This window comes from Oncorhynchus masou, chromosome 16 (assembly GCF_036934945.1).
Source record: "Oncorhynchus masou masou isolate Uvic2021 chromosome 16, UVic_Omas_1.1, whole genome shotgun sequence".
Taxonomy (NCBI): domain Eukaryota; kingdom Metazoa; phylum Chordata; class Actinopteri; order Salmoniformes; family Salmonidae; genus Oncorhynchus; species Oncorhynchus masou.
This window is the reverse complement of record NC_088227.1, coordinates 14,549,503-14,563,921: the sequence shown is the minus strand read 5'-3', so window position 1 is coordinate 14,563,921 and position 14,419 is coordinate 14,549,503. Positions and strand designations below refer to the sequence as shown.

General features: G+C 41.0%; 1 protein-coding gene across 4 annotated transcripts in view; it reads right to left on the bottom strand.

Annotated features, from left to right (window-relative positions):
* Positions 1–12,796, bottom strand: part of LOC135557511 (tyrosine-protein kinase Fyn-like) — a 67,758-nt gene extending 54,962 nt beyond the window's left edge. For all 4 annotated transcript variants that reach the window (XM_064990815.1, XM_064990812.1, XM_064990814.1 and 1 more), the window contains exon 1: positions 12,634–12,796. The gene's annotated coding sequence lies outside the window, so the exon portion shown is untranslated. The remainder of the gene's footprint in view (positions 1–12,633) is intronic.
* Positions 12,797–14,419: the final 1,623 nt, after the last annotated feature.

The window sequence follows — 14,419 nt, the reverse complement described above, 5'->3', positions numbered from 1 at the left end:
GCCTGGTAATATCAAGATGTAGGATAGCCTATTCATTGATGGAAATACTAGATGATGTGAATAGATTTGACCGGTCATGCTTATTGGTCTATGGGTTGCATAATTTCGTGGAATTAAATTGCCGGGTGTATATATTCATTGTGTAACTTCCATGACTAATTTCTCTGAACAGACAAAAACAAAAATCCACTGAGAATACATAACATAGGATGAAGAAACAATACTCCTAGCCGCAGCTCCATACTATTCGTCAAACATAGAGAACTGATACTTTATACCTGTTATTGGGGTGGGATTGGAATGGTGTGTGGAGGTTCCGTGGATGGCTTTAGGCCACTTCCTTTGACTCCTCATGTCGTTTTCATTGTTAGAAAAAAAGTTTGGTCCAAATAGGACATACGGTACTATAATTATTGAATATTATATGAAATCATATCAATTAAAATGGCCTATTTGGGTGCAAATATATTTCAACAAATAATGATTCTGGAATGCTTATCTTATCGGTTTCTAACTACAGAAACCATTCCATAACAATCTGAGGTGGCTGGTGTCATGGCTTACTGAAATGACATGGAACGACCCATATGCATGACATTAAACACAGCTAGCACATTCATAGGATTAATTAAATATTCATAAAAATAAAAAAAAATTCCTGGGCCACAGACAACACAGCAGACTTTTGTTTTCCCTTGAAAATGCAAACATCAGGGCAGCATATCATCATTAATAAATGACCAAACATAGTATACTGTATTCTATTTTCATTATCTTGTTCAATGGAGAGAGCACCACCCTCATGATTCATACTTTATTATGGCGGGGGAAAATGACACTTTATGTATTTTTTATTTCACCAGGTAAGCCAGTTGAGAACAAGTTCTCATTTACAACTGCGATCTGGCCAAGATAAAGCAAAGCAGCACGACAAAAACAACACAGAGTTACACATGGTATAAACAATGTCCGAGTCATACATATCACAACATACACAGGCACACAATCTTACCACCCACAATATGTTGTACTGATATAATTTCATATGCAAAGTCTTTAGGAGAGAGAAATCATCCTGCCATTCAACAAAGGACAAAGCATTCCCTATATACAATCCAACACAAGGCAATATGAAGTTTAACATCGATTCACAAAGTAATAAAGGGAAAACCTTCGTTTTCATTTTCTCTTCATTTTCCACAGGAAATATTTTGTGTGCTCTCCCAGCTGTGTGTAAAGCCCCACGAGGATGGGATGGCGATTTAGCTTGTTGTTTCCCGACAGCAGCATATGGCGGAAACCTGCTATGAGAACCTATCATTGCTGCCTCAGTACTTGTGCAGTGGTAAGAACATTTAGGCTGGTGGTTGGTAGAATCCATGTACTTATTTAGCAATATAATCTTAAATATAGTCTTGCCAGTTGGCATCATAAGAGCGCCATTAGGACTGCAAAGCTCCTGAATACAGACCTTTATTGAAGATGAAAGGTACGGTACATTGGAGTTTGAGAGATTAAATATGAGAGAGAGAACAAGATTAAAATAGAAACAGTTCGGGACACTATTAGGGGAATCCCTGGCTCTGTGCTGATGATCTCAAACCAATTTAAAATGGAAAAAACCCCCAGCACATTTCCTTGAATGATATATGTATAGTCAGTTACCACTTAGTGACACCACACCAGTGTGTAGGCTATTTCTGCTTTCACTATAAACCTCTTTCAGTACCAAGAAATCACTAGTTTCCTTCCCCAGGCAACAAAACCACAAGAAAGCACACACACACACCAGGGTTTCCATTAGCCAGTAATAATCAGCTTTTGGCAACAACAAAAAAAAGAAAGAAAAGCAGATTAATAAAATTGGCACCGGGCAATTGTCCGGGAGAAGAAAAAATTTGATTGCAAAAATAATGCTTTTTAGCCTATTCATTAATGGAAATACCAGTTGATGTAAATACATTGGACCGGTCATGCTTATCGGTCTATGGGTTGCATCATTTAGTGGAATTAAATTGGCAGGTGTAAATATTCGTTATGTAACTTATTTATCACAGGCACATAGTACAGAGCCTTTGAGAGGATGACAGCGTTTTTAGAAGCCCAATCATCACGCAAAAATTCTACTGTAAATGCAATCATGTGTTAAATAGTTTTTGGGCCCTGATTAAAATAAGCTACTATTTTTATTTCTCAACTGGTAATTGAAGCGCGTTTCCCATTCGGAGAGGCAACATAAGGCAGACTTCCTCAGCGCGTCACACACCACTTTGCAATGAGCTGGAGGCAGTATCCATTTTGAAAACATATGACCAAAAATATAAACACAACACGGAACAATTTCAAAAGATTTTACTGAGTTACAGTTCATATAAGGGAATCAGTCAATTGAAATAAATTAATTAGGCCCTAATCTGTGGATTTTACATGACTGGGAATACAGATATGCATCTGTTGGTCACAGATACCTTAACAAAAAAGGTAGGGGCGTGGATCAGAAAACCAGTCAGTAAATGGTGTGACCACCGTTTGCCTCATGCAGCGTGACACATCTCCTTCGCATAGAGTTGATCAGGCTGTTGATTGTGGCCTGTGGGATGTTGTCCCACTCCTCTTCAATGGCTGTGTGAAGTTGCTGGATATGGTCGAGAACTGGAACACGCTGTAGTACACGTCGATCCAGAGCATCCCAATCATACTCAATGGGTAACATGTCTGGTGAGTACGCAGGCCATGGAAGAACTGGGAAATGTTCAGCTTCCTAAGACACCCTGATCTGTTTCACCTGTCTTGTGATCGTCTCCACCCCCACCAGGTGTCTCCCATTTGTCCCCATTATCTCCTGTGTATTTATACCTGCGTTTTCTGTTTGTCTGTTGCCAGTTCGTCTTTTCCCGTCAAGTCCTACCAGCCTGTTTTCGAGTTTCTATTTTCTAATCCTCCCGGTTTTGACCATTCTGCCTGCCCTGAGCCTGCCTGCCGTTCTGTACCCTTCTGACACTGTCCTAGATTACTGACCTCTGCCTGACCTAAGCCCGCCTGCCGTTCTGTACCTTACTGACATTGCCCTGGATTAATGACCTCTGTCGGCCCTTGACCTGTCGTTTGCCTGCCCCCTGTTTGATAAACATCTGTGATTCGAACTGTCTGCATCGGAGTCTTATCCTGAGTCCTGATACTTCCAGGAATTGTGTCTAGATCCTTGCAACATGGGGCTGTGCATTATCATGCTGAAACATGAGGGGATGGTGGCAGATGTTTGACATGACAATGGGCCTTAGGATCTCACCACGGTATCTCTGTGCATTCAAATTGCCATCTATAAAATGCAATTGTGTTCGTTGTCTATAGTTTATGCCTGCCAATACCATAACCCCACCGCCACCATGGAGCACTTTGTTTACAACGATGACATCACCAAACCGCTTGCCCACACGACGCCATACGTGGTCTGTCAAATTTTCTAAAATGACATTGGAGGCGGGTTATGGTAGAGAAATTAACATTACATTCTCTGGCAAGAGCTCTGGTGGACATTTCTGCAGTCAGCATGCCAATCGCACGCTTCCTTTCAAACTTGAGACATCTGTAGCATTGTGTTATGTGACAAAACTTCACATTTTAGAGTGAGCCTTTTCTAGTCCCCAGCACAAGGTGCCTCTGTGTAAGGATCATATTTAATCAGCTTGTTGATATGCCACACCTGTCAGGTGGATGGATTATCTTGGCAAGTGAAAAATCTTCAGTAACAGGGATGTAAACAAATTTGTGCACAATATTTGTGCATATGGAACATTTCTGGGATCTTTTATTTCAGTTTATGAAACACGGGACCAGACCATTACATGTTGCGTTTTATATTTTTGTTCAGTGTAGCTACTTAATTTTTTGAAACCTGAATTTTTTACTACATATTATGAGGCAGGTTTTACCTTGCTTCATAGTAGCTTATTCAAAATCCAACCATATCCGTGGAGGCAGTTATTGTATAAAAGACGTCCATATGCCATTGAAACCATGTTCTATTGGTTTAACTGTCTTTCATTGTCCGGTATCCAAATTCATATGTAGCCTGCTGCCTTGTGCACATTGCTGCGCTAATAATGTGAAGAAATAATAGTTGACCAACATTTTAAGCCTTTTTCAATGTATCCTAGGCCTTCTGGTCGTATGAATTTGAGCTCAGTAGTCCCACAACTGTTCCAGAGTCTGTTTGGGCCATTTCTTTCTCGACAAGCTGACCAATAGAATAGGTAGTATAAAAGTTTATGGGGGAATAGTATATTCTCATAGGTAGCACGTCCATAAGGCTAGGGGAAACTAAGCTTTCCCTAAGTCAATTGAATTAAACTGCCAAAATTATAAATGGACAACGTTGTTTTTATTGATCTGTTTGTTTGTCAGTGTCAGCAGAGTAGGCTATCCTGTAATTTGTAGTATAAAAAAATATTCTGCTAAAACATCTCCAGTCATATGAAATGTGTTTTTCCCCATGCAAAGAAAGAATAAAAGTATCTGATATTGCCTATAACCTAAGCCTCTACGTTATGTGTATTCAGCCATGGATGGAACAGTCTTTTTTTGCGAACAGTGATTGAGTTATATTATTAGCCTAAATTATGACTATCCAATCTACTCATCACATAAGTCTGCAAATGTGATGATGCATGGAATGCTTTATTGTAAAAGGTGCATTTATTATAATTTTTGCTTCCCCAAACATGAAACTCATGTGCCGCCTATACATAGGCTACTGTTCATTACTCATCTTGTTGGCGGAGAAAAGTAAATGCGGATAGTTATTATAACATCTTCAAAGTGCACGGGAAGGACACACGTCGTTGCATCCTTGACTTGTATGTTGTGTTAATGACTAATTACCGTAATCTGAATGTGATTTCTGTCATTCTGAGCACCGTGGGAGGACGCCCTAATCAGGTTATGTACCCAATGCATATGGGTCCGGTAAATTTCTCAAAATGTCTGGTAAATTAAAATGCTGCCGGTCAAATGTCTGGTGACAAGAATTCATAATGGACCTCCCCCCACACAGGTAGAGGTGGTGTGGGTGTTGGATAAGGGACAGTATCTGTGTGTGATATGATCTGGCTCTGGGGACTTGTTAGACAAACAGTCCAGCTAATTGAATTCCGCTTTGAAGGAATATTCCCAAGATGGCCATCTCCATGAGGCCTGAGCCAACCCTGTTTTGACAGGCTTTCATGCAAGCATATCAGTTGCATGCACATCATTTTATCCGATGATGTTAGTGCAACAATGACCCAGCGGCACATGCTTGGGTTTCAGTCATATCTTTCCACCATGTTTAATTTTGCGGTGGAGTCTACGAGCTGTGAAGAAGTGAACACACCGGCCTTTCATATCACTAAAGTAAAAATGCAAAAGCAGAAACGACACAAAGATGCTTTTGGGGATTCACGTGGAGGAAATCATATGATCTCCTAGCTTCACATGTCAACCACAGGAGGCTGCTGAGGGGAGGACGGCTCAAACTGAAGTCTTGAATGGAGTAAATGGAATGGTATCAAATCAAGCTTTATTTATACAGCACATTTCAGAAGTGGAATGCAACGGAATGGTGCTTTATAGGAAAAAAAAACAAACTCAAATAAAAGCTGAAATATTTACTACATAACGAACGAGGTAAAAAAAAATAAAGAAAAGCAAAGCTAAAAATATGTCCACAGTTTCGGGTTTTCCGGACGGCTATTCCAGAGGCTTGGGGCATAGTAACTAATGGCTGCCTCTCCATGCCTCTTGGTCCTAGGCTTTGGGGTAGTTAAAAGGTCAGTGCCAAGGGACCTGAGGGACCTACTGGGTACAATAACTTGAAACATGTCTGACATGTATTGGAGTGCACAAATGTGGATTGACTTACAGTGGCAAGAAAAAGTATGTGAACCCTTTGAAATTACCTGGATTTCTGCATAAATTAGTCATACAATTTGATCTGATCATCTTAGTCACAACAATAGACAAACATAGTGTGCTTAAGCATGTGAACCTCGGGGCTAATGACTTTTCCAAAAGCTAATTGGAGTCAGGAGTCAGCTCACCTGGAGTCCAATATATGAGACGAGATTGGAGATGCTGGTTATAGCTGCCCTGCCCTATTAAAAACACTCACAAAATTTGAGTTTGCTATTCACAAGAGGCATTGCCTGATGTGAACTATGCCTCGAAACAAAAGAGATCTCAGAAGACCTAAGATGAAGAATTGTTGACTTGCATAAAGCTGAAAAGGGTTACAAAAGTATCTCTAAAAGCATTGATGTTCATCAGTCCACAGTAAGACAAATTGTCTATATACAGTGCCTTGCGAAAGCCGTGCCTTGCGAAAATAATTTTGCACGCCCAATTTTTCAGTTTTTGATTTGTTAAAAAAGTTTGAAATATCCAATAAATGTCGTTCCACTTCATGATTGTGTCCCACTTGTTGTTGATTCTTCACAAAAAATACAGTTTTATATCTTTATGTTTGAAGCCTGAAATGTGGCAAATAATCGCAAAGTTCAAGGGGGCTGAATACTTTCGCAAGGCACTGTATGGAGAAAGTTCAGCACTGTTGCTACTCTCCCTAGGAGTGGCTGTCCTGCAAAGATGACTGCAAGAGCACAGTGCAGAATGCTCAATGAGGTTAAGAAGAATCCTTGAGTGTCAGCTAAAGACTTACTAACATCTCTGTTGACTAGTTCACAATATGTAAAACACTAAACAAGAATGGTGTTCATGGGAGGACTGTAACGGTTTTCTTGAGTTGAAGGAGAGGAGGACCAAAATGCAGCGTGGTTACTATTCATGGTTCTTTAATAAAGCAACTACACATGAACAAACTAACAAAACAAGAAATGTGAAAACCCAAAAGAGCCCTATCTGGTGCAAACACAGAGACAGGAACAATCCCCCACAAAACCCAACACCAAACAGGCTACCTAAATATGGTTCCCAATCAGAGACAATGACTAACACCTGCCTCTGATTGAGAACCATATCAGGCCAAACATAGAAATAGACAAACTAGACATGTAACATAGAATGCCCACTCAGATCACACCCTGACCAAACAAAACATAGAAACATACAAATCAAATCAAATTTATTTATATAGCCCTTCGTACATCAGCTGATATCTCAAAGTGCTGTACAGAAACCCAGCCTAAAATCACAAACAGCAAGCAATGCAGGTGTAGAAGCACGGTGGTTAGGAAAAACTCCCTAGAAAGGCCAAAACCTATAAAGAAACCTAGAGAGGAACCAGGCTGTGTGGGGTGGCCAGTCCTCTTCTTCAAAGCATACTATGGTCAGGGTGTGACAAGGACACCACGGAAGAAGCCATTGCTGTCCAAAAAACCCATTGTTGCACAGCAAAAGAGCACCTGGATGTTCCACAGCGCTTCTGGCAAAATATTCTGTGGACAGCTGTTTGGAAGGAACACACAACACTATGTGTGGAGAAAAAAAGGCCCAGCACAGCAACATCAAAACTTAATCCCAACTGTAAAGTATGGTGGAGGGAGCATCATGGTTTGGGGCTGCATTGCTGACCCAGGGCCTGCACAGCTTGCTGTCATCGACAGAAAAATAAATTCCCAAGTTTATCAAGACATTTTACAGGAGAATGTAAGGCTATCTGTCTGCGAACGGAAGCTCAACAGAAGTTAAGTGATGCAATAGGACAACGACCCAAAACACGGAAGTAAATCAACAACACAATGGCTTCAACAGAAGAAAATACATCTTCTGGAGTCCTGACCTCAACCCGATTTAAAATGCTGTGGCATGACCTCGAGAGCGGCTCACACGAGACATCCTAAGAATATTGCTGAACTGAAACAGTTTTGTAAAGATGAACGGTCCAAAATCCCTCCTGACCGCTGTGCAGGTATGATCCACAACTACACTGTGAATGTTTACCCGGTGTGTTCAATAAAGACATGAAAACGTATAATTGTTTGTGTGTTATTAGTTTAAGCAGACTGTGTTTGTCTATTGTTGTGACATAGATGAAGATCAGATGAAATTTTATGACCAGTTTATGCAGAAATCCAGGTAATTCCAAAGGGTTCACATACTGTACTTTTTCTTGCCACTGTAAAAACCAATAGAAGAATCTTAAAATGAATTATAAAACTCACAGGCAGCCAGTACAGAGTAGAGGTTGACCGATTATGATTTTCCAACACCGATACCAATACCAATTATTGGAGGACAAAAAAAGCCAGTCAGACTGCTCTATCAAATCATAGACTTAATTATAACATAATAACACACAGAAATGCGAACCTTAGGTCATTAATATGGTCGAATCCGGAAACTATCATCTCGAAAACAAGACGTTTATTCTTTCAGTGAAATACGGAACCGTTCCATATTTTATCTAACGGGTGGCATCCATCAGTCTAAACATTCCTGTTACATTGCACAACCTTCAATGTTATGTCATAATGGCAAATTAGTTCGCAATGAGCCAGGCGGCCCAAACTGTTGCATATACCCTGACTCTGCGTGCAATGATAGCAAGAGAAGTGACACAATTTCACCTGGTTAATATTGCCTGCTAACCTGGATTTCTTTTCGCTAAATATGCAGGTTTAAAAATATATACTTCTGTGTATTGATTTTAAGAAAGGCATTGGTGTTTATGGTTAGGTACACGTTGGAGCAACGACAGTTTTCGCGAATGCGCACTGCATCGATTATATGCAACGCAGGACACGCTAGATAAACTAGTAATATCATCAACCATGTGTAGTTATAACTAGTGATTATGATTGATTAAGTGTAATGCTAGCTAGCAACTTACCTGGGCTTCTCACTGCATTCGTTTAACAGGCAGGCTCCTCGTGAGGCAGGTGGTTAGAGCATTGGACTAGTTAACCGTAAGGTTGCAAGATTGAATCCTTGAGTTGACAAGGTAAAAATCTGTCGTTCTGCCCCGAACAAGGCAGTTAACCCACCGTTCCTAGGCCGTCATTGAAAATAAGAATGTGATCTTAACTGACTTCCCTAGTTAAATACAGATGAAATAAAGGTGTAAAAATAATAAATAAATAAAACAAAAATTGTCAGAATCAACATCCAAAATGACCGATTTCCGAGTGTTATGAAAACTTGAAATCTGCCAAAATTAATCGGCCATTCCGATTAATCGGTCGACCTCTAGTACAGAGACCTTAAAACCGCTGTAATGTGTGCTCTCCGTCTGGTCTTGGTCAGTACCCACGCTGCAGCATTCTGTAGGTTTTGCAGTTGACCAATGGCTTTCTTGGGTAGACCAGACAGGAGAGCATTACAGTAGTCAAGCCTGCTTGTAATAAAAGCATGGATGAGTCACTGTATCAGCCTGAGAGAGAAACGGCTGTGACTTGGCAATGTTCCTCAGGTGGTAAAAACCTATTTTGGTCACATTCCTAATGTTTGATGTGTTCGATACCATTCCATTGATTTGTTCCAGTGATTACTATGAGCCTGTACTCCCCAATTAAGGCGCCACCAGCCGCCTGTGATGTCAACATACACCCCCTAGTGAAGCTGTCATACTCTGGATTCATCCATGGTTAAACATTTACTCATCTGTAAAAATCTGTTAATTTTAGCCCATCAGTACGTCAGTGTAAACCACACAATCGGAACAAAAAAACTGTAAAACACAGAGACAGATTTTATCTCCCCACACAAGATTTGTCACACAAATGGCATCATTGTTGTTGTGTGTGACCTTCGGAGCACTGGGCTGATGCTGAGCACAGAGCGGCTACTGAGCTCTGAGGTTAGGGGGACGACCCACGCGTGAGCCCCACATCGGACCGAACGTGGGCTTAGAGCAGAACAGCAGCTATGCGATTACATCAGCACTGAACACAACACAGGCCCCTGGTCATGGCCCTTTCAAAATGGCCTCTGCTATTTGAGGAGAGGGCGGGGCGACAGGAAATGTCACACAGAAGACCGTGACTACAGTGGCCCCAACCAGATTGTCAAAATAGAGTAGAAAGTGGTTGGGTTGTGTTATGCACATCCAACTAGCATAAATCCAGCCAAAATGACAATACAAAGACCTGGATTGATTTAGCTAACAAAGGTGGCGATGTTGGGAAAGATATGAACCAAAGCATCCCAGTTCAAATGAAAGCACCTGAAAAGCATAAAAACCCAGTCCAAAGAAGCGACTGTGTAGCGTGATTTACTGTATGAGCAGGTCAGAGCAGTTTTGTCTCTCTGTGGTGCGACAGCAGAGAGTAGCAGCATGCCATGCTGTCACAGGATCAACAGTGAGCAGCAACATGGTGGTTTGGCAGATCTCTCTCTCCAGCAGAAGAATGGGAGTGAATGGGAGAAAGTGTACAGTTCTATATCTCTGACTTACAAACTGCACTGTATGCACTGACTGGGACTGGGCTCCAGGTGCCAAGTGGTGAATTACACAGAGGAAAATGCTCTGCATACCTCATTACTATCAGGTTAAATTACCCAAAAGAGCTTGCCTCTGTAGGGAAGTTCATTATGACAAGAGCAGCATGCACTTGCCCTTTCCAAGCTGAAACTTCTACAAGGACAACAGTGGCTAAAATGCATTATGGAAAAGTCCAAACCTTTTTTTCAAAACATTAAGGAATATTGAAGAGAGAGGAGGGAATATTTGCTCTATCTTGTGCTGAAATTAGACAAAACAAACCTCATCTGTGTACATTGGGGAGGGGCAAATTTGATGGGGGTGGGGGCCGCAAGATAATGAGATAATGTGATGTGTAGCCCAAGGGTTAGTGAAGAATTAAGCAACTTGTCTCTCCATCAACTAAGATGATGGAGAGACCAGATACAATCGTCCCGACATCAACTACCGTACCAGAAAACCAACTGTAAGGTTTGGTAGAGGAGGAATAATGGTCTGGGGCTGTTCTTCATGGTTTGGGCTAGGCCCCTTATTTCCAGTGAAGGGAAATCTTAACGCTACAGCATACAATGACATTCTAGACGATTCTGTGCTTCCAACTTTGTGGCAACAGTTTGCGGAAGGCCCTTTCCTGTTTCAGCATTACAATAACCCCGTGCACAAAGTGAGGTCCATACAGAGATGGTTTATTGACATCGTTGTGGACAAATTTGACTGGCCAACACAGGGCCCTGACCTCAACCCCATCGAACACTTTCGGGATGAACTGGAACGCCGACTGTGAGCCAGGCTTAATCACCCAAAATCAATGCCCGAACCTCAATAGTGCTCTTGTGGCTGAATGGAAGCAAGTCCCCGCAGCAATGTTCCAACATCTAGTGGAAAGCCTTCCCAGATGAGTGGAGGCTGTTATAGCAGCAAAGCAGCTGGCAACTCCGTATTAACGCCCATGATTTTGGAATGAGATGTTCAACAAGAAAGTGTCCACATATTTTTGGTAATGTAGTGTATCTAACCTGTCTTTGACAAAACCTTCCTAAGGGGTATGAAGGAAATGGACCAAATATAGCATTGTTTGGCATCTGACCTTTGTTGACAAGTAGTTAAAGAATAAGAAACTAACAATACAACAGTACTCTCATTTGGTAAGGTAAGCATAATGCAAAACAATGAAAATGTTTCGGCTTATGTAAACTAGGCCATAGCTATGTAATACACAACCCGTTACTATGTCTGGGACCTGTACTGCACAGAGGAATTAGCGTAAGTGCATTCATGACTTGATTTTAGGAAGGATGCCTTGTATTGTATTGATAGAAGAATGTGGAGGTCAACCAGCACAACTGACCCCAACTAACAAAGGAAAGTGGCAACCAATTTCACAACAACGGGTTGGTTTATTCTCAAAGACTGCATATTCTCAGGAGTATTCAATGGGGAGGTTACTATCCAACCCACTTCATGTAATTAAGATGATTTTAAAAATGTATGAAAAGCATTGAAATTCTAAATGAGTCATATCCAAGTCTTGTAATATTTCTAAATGATAGTAAAGGAAAGAAGTGGGTCATCAACAAAATGCTGTCATGAACACAGAGTAAAGGGTGTGAAGGAATACAGGTTGGCAACATACAGTACGACGGTCTTCACAACCAAGTAATGGCAAGCTTGTTCACTGGTTGACTATAGCGCTTCACCATATAAAGACTCGTCAACCAATAGAAACCAATCAAGAAATCAACATTTGCTTCATTGTATCCTTCATCGCGATGCCATCTTTTATGAATGAATTGGGTAGAATGCTGATAGAGATGGTTATCACTAGGCTATTAGTGCTGTATGGTAAACAAATTCACCAAGCGGCTCAATGCGACAAGGCACGGAAGGTTGACTGTTTTTGCAGACACAGCACATTGATTTTTTATTTCTAATGAATACACATAACGCGTTCGAGGATCGAGGGCAGGATACTTGCGACTGGCCAATGCAATTTGCACGTTCTTATTATGGCAACGAAAGCCTATAAATATATTTCGGAAACATCTGATCTGTAACATCAGCCTACAGACAAGAGACTAAATGCGTTAACCACAAGAACACACTAAATTGACCCCATTTGCTGTTCCAATTGATACAATCAAAGTAATTCATTTCGTACTGTTAGCTATAGGGAGCGATTCAACCTTAAACAGGATAGTAAAGGATAAATGGTTCCTTACTGATTCGAAGTCGTTTAATTAACCGGACGAATGTATTCCATTGTAGTTGTAGATGAGACAGACGCTTATAGTTTTTGTGAAAATAATGGCCAAATAGCTTGCAGAAATCCAGCGCTATCTTCGTGCTACCCCACTCCCTTGCTGTAGCTGATGAGTGTGATGGCGTTGTCTTTGCAGGGCCACAATTAAACTAACGGGACCAGTGGAGTGATTGACAACACCGTCAGCCAATAGAATGGGAGGATTATTTTAGTTAGGAACAGGGGATTGTAAACAGGGCCACGCTCAGTTTCCAAACGTGCTCGAACGTTGCAGATAGAAATGCCATAAATAGAACCTCCGTGATTCCTTGTTCTACATGTCAGAGAGGCGTGTTTGCTTTAACATGTTGATATCTGAACATTCCAAAAATGTTGTGACCTACTGAACGCCCCCAGGTTAGATCAAGTCAACAGGCTAGGCCTATGTGGAGAGCGTTAAAATCGAGATACTATTGCTTTAGAAGTATTTCCATGACATCAGATTAATTTGGAGTCTAGACTAGGACAAGGCGTGGTTGCCCATAATGAATGTCAATCAATAGATGGAGGGATCACTTATGCCTACTTCACATTCAGGTTATGAAAAAAAAAGGATTTTGTAATGGAAAGCTGGCATCAGTTCAATTAGGACAGTGCGTGGCCAATTAACATGCCTATAGGCCTACAAAGATTACCAAATGTTAGATACTTTTCGAGTTGAGAAGATACAAAATAACTGCTCAATACAAGGAAAAAGTGTAGGATAATGCAATGTCCTCCTCCTCACCACCATCATCATCAGTGTGATTCAATCAAAGGTTATTGGAATTCAGTCAATTATTCCTCGCGCTGACAACGCGCTCTGATAACCATTGCGTTGGGGCGCCCTCTGCTGCTTAAAGACAACAATTACCAGAAATCATCACTCAAACTTCACCCCAGTTATTCCTTATTATAAACCAGGTAGTTTGGGTCCTGTATGCAGATTGGCTGAAAGCCATGGTATATTTAAGGGATAAACATTAACATGGAAATAATGGACGACACACTCTGCGTCCTCCCTTTGCAAGGTTTATTTTTCAAAGGTAATGTACAGAACGGAGGTGTTTATCCTGCTTGTACCACAGTTGCCAAAGACAAAAATACTTAAGCACAAATTTACCGGTAGAAAATAATAATTTGGTTGATATTTTCATTTTTATAAGCAAATTCACACTCTCATCTTTTGGTTGCTAGAGATGCGACCCAGTCGTTCGTTCAATTGGTTCTACGTTTATGGACACGACCCAGTTGTTTGTTCTATATGTTCCGTTGCCATGCTCGGTGGCAACCTTTTCATCCCTAGTTTGTTTAAGCAGTATTCTATTGACATTTGGATACATAATTTGGATACATCCAAATGAGTGATGATGCCTGAATTTGCCTGGCATAGATAGACAAGTTTGCCTTCTCATCAGGACACTCAACACGGTTAATTACGAGGAAATCACAGTGCATATCAAACACTAGGCTAGAAGCTAGCTAAATAGTGTGTTGCTAGCAGAAAAGGCCAATATGACAAGCAAATAAAAACGTATCAGTTGCTGGAAACAGCTGGTGAAACTAGAAACGTGGGTATGAACCTGTCACGCCTTGGTCTTAGTATTTTGTGTTTTAGTTAATTAGTTGGTCAGGCCAGGGTGTGACATGGGTTTATGTTGTTGTATTTCGTAGTGGGGTTTTTTAGTTATTGGGATTGCGGCTGAGTAGGGGTGTTGCATAGGTTT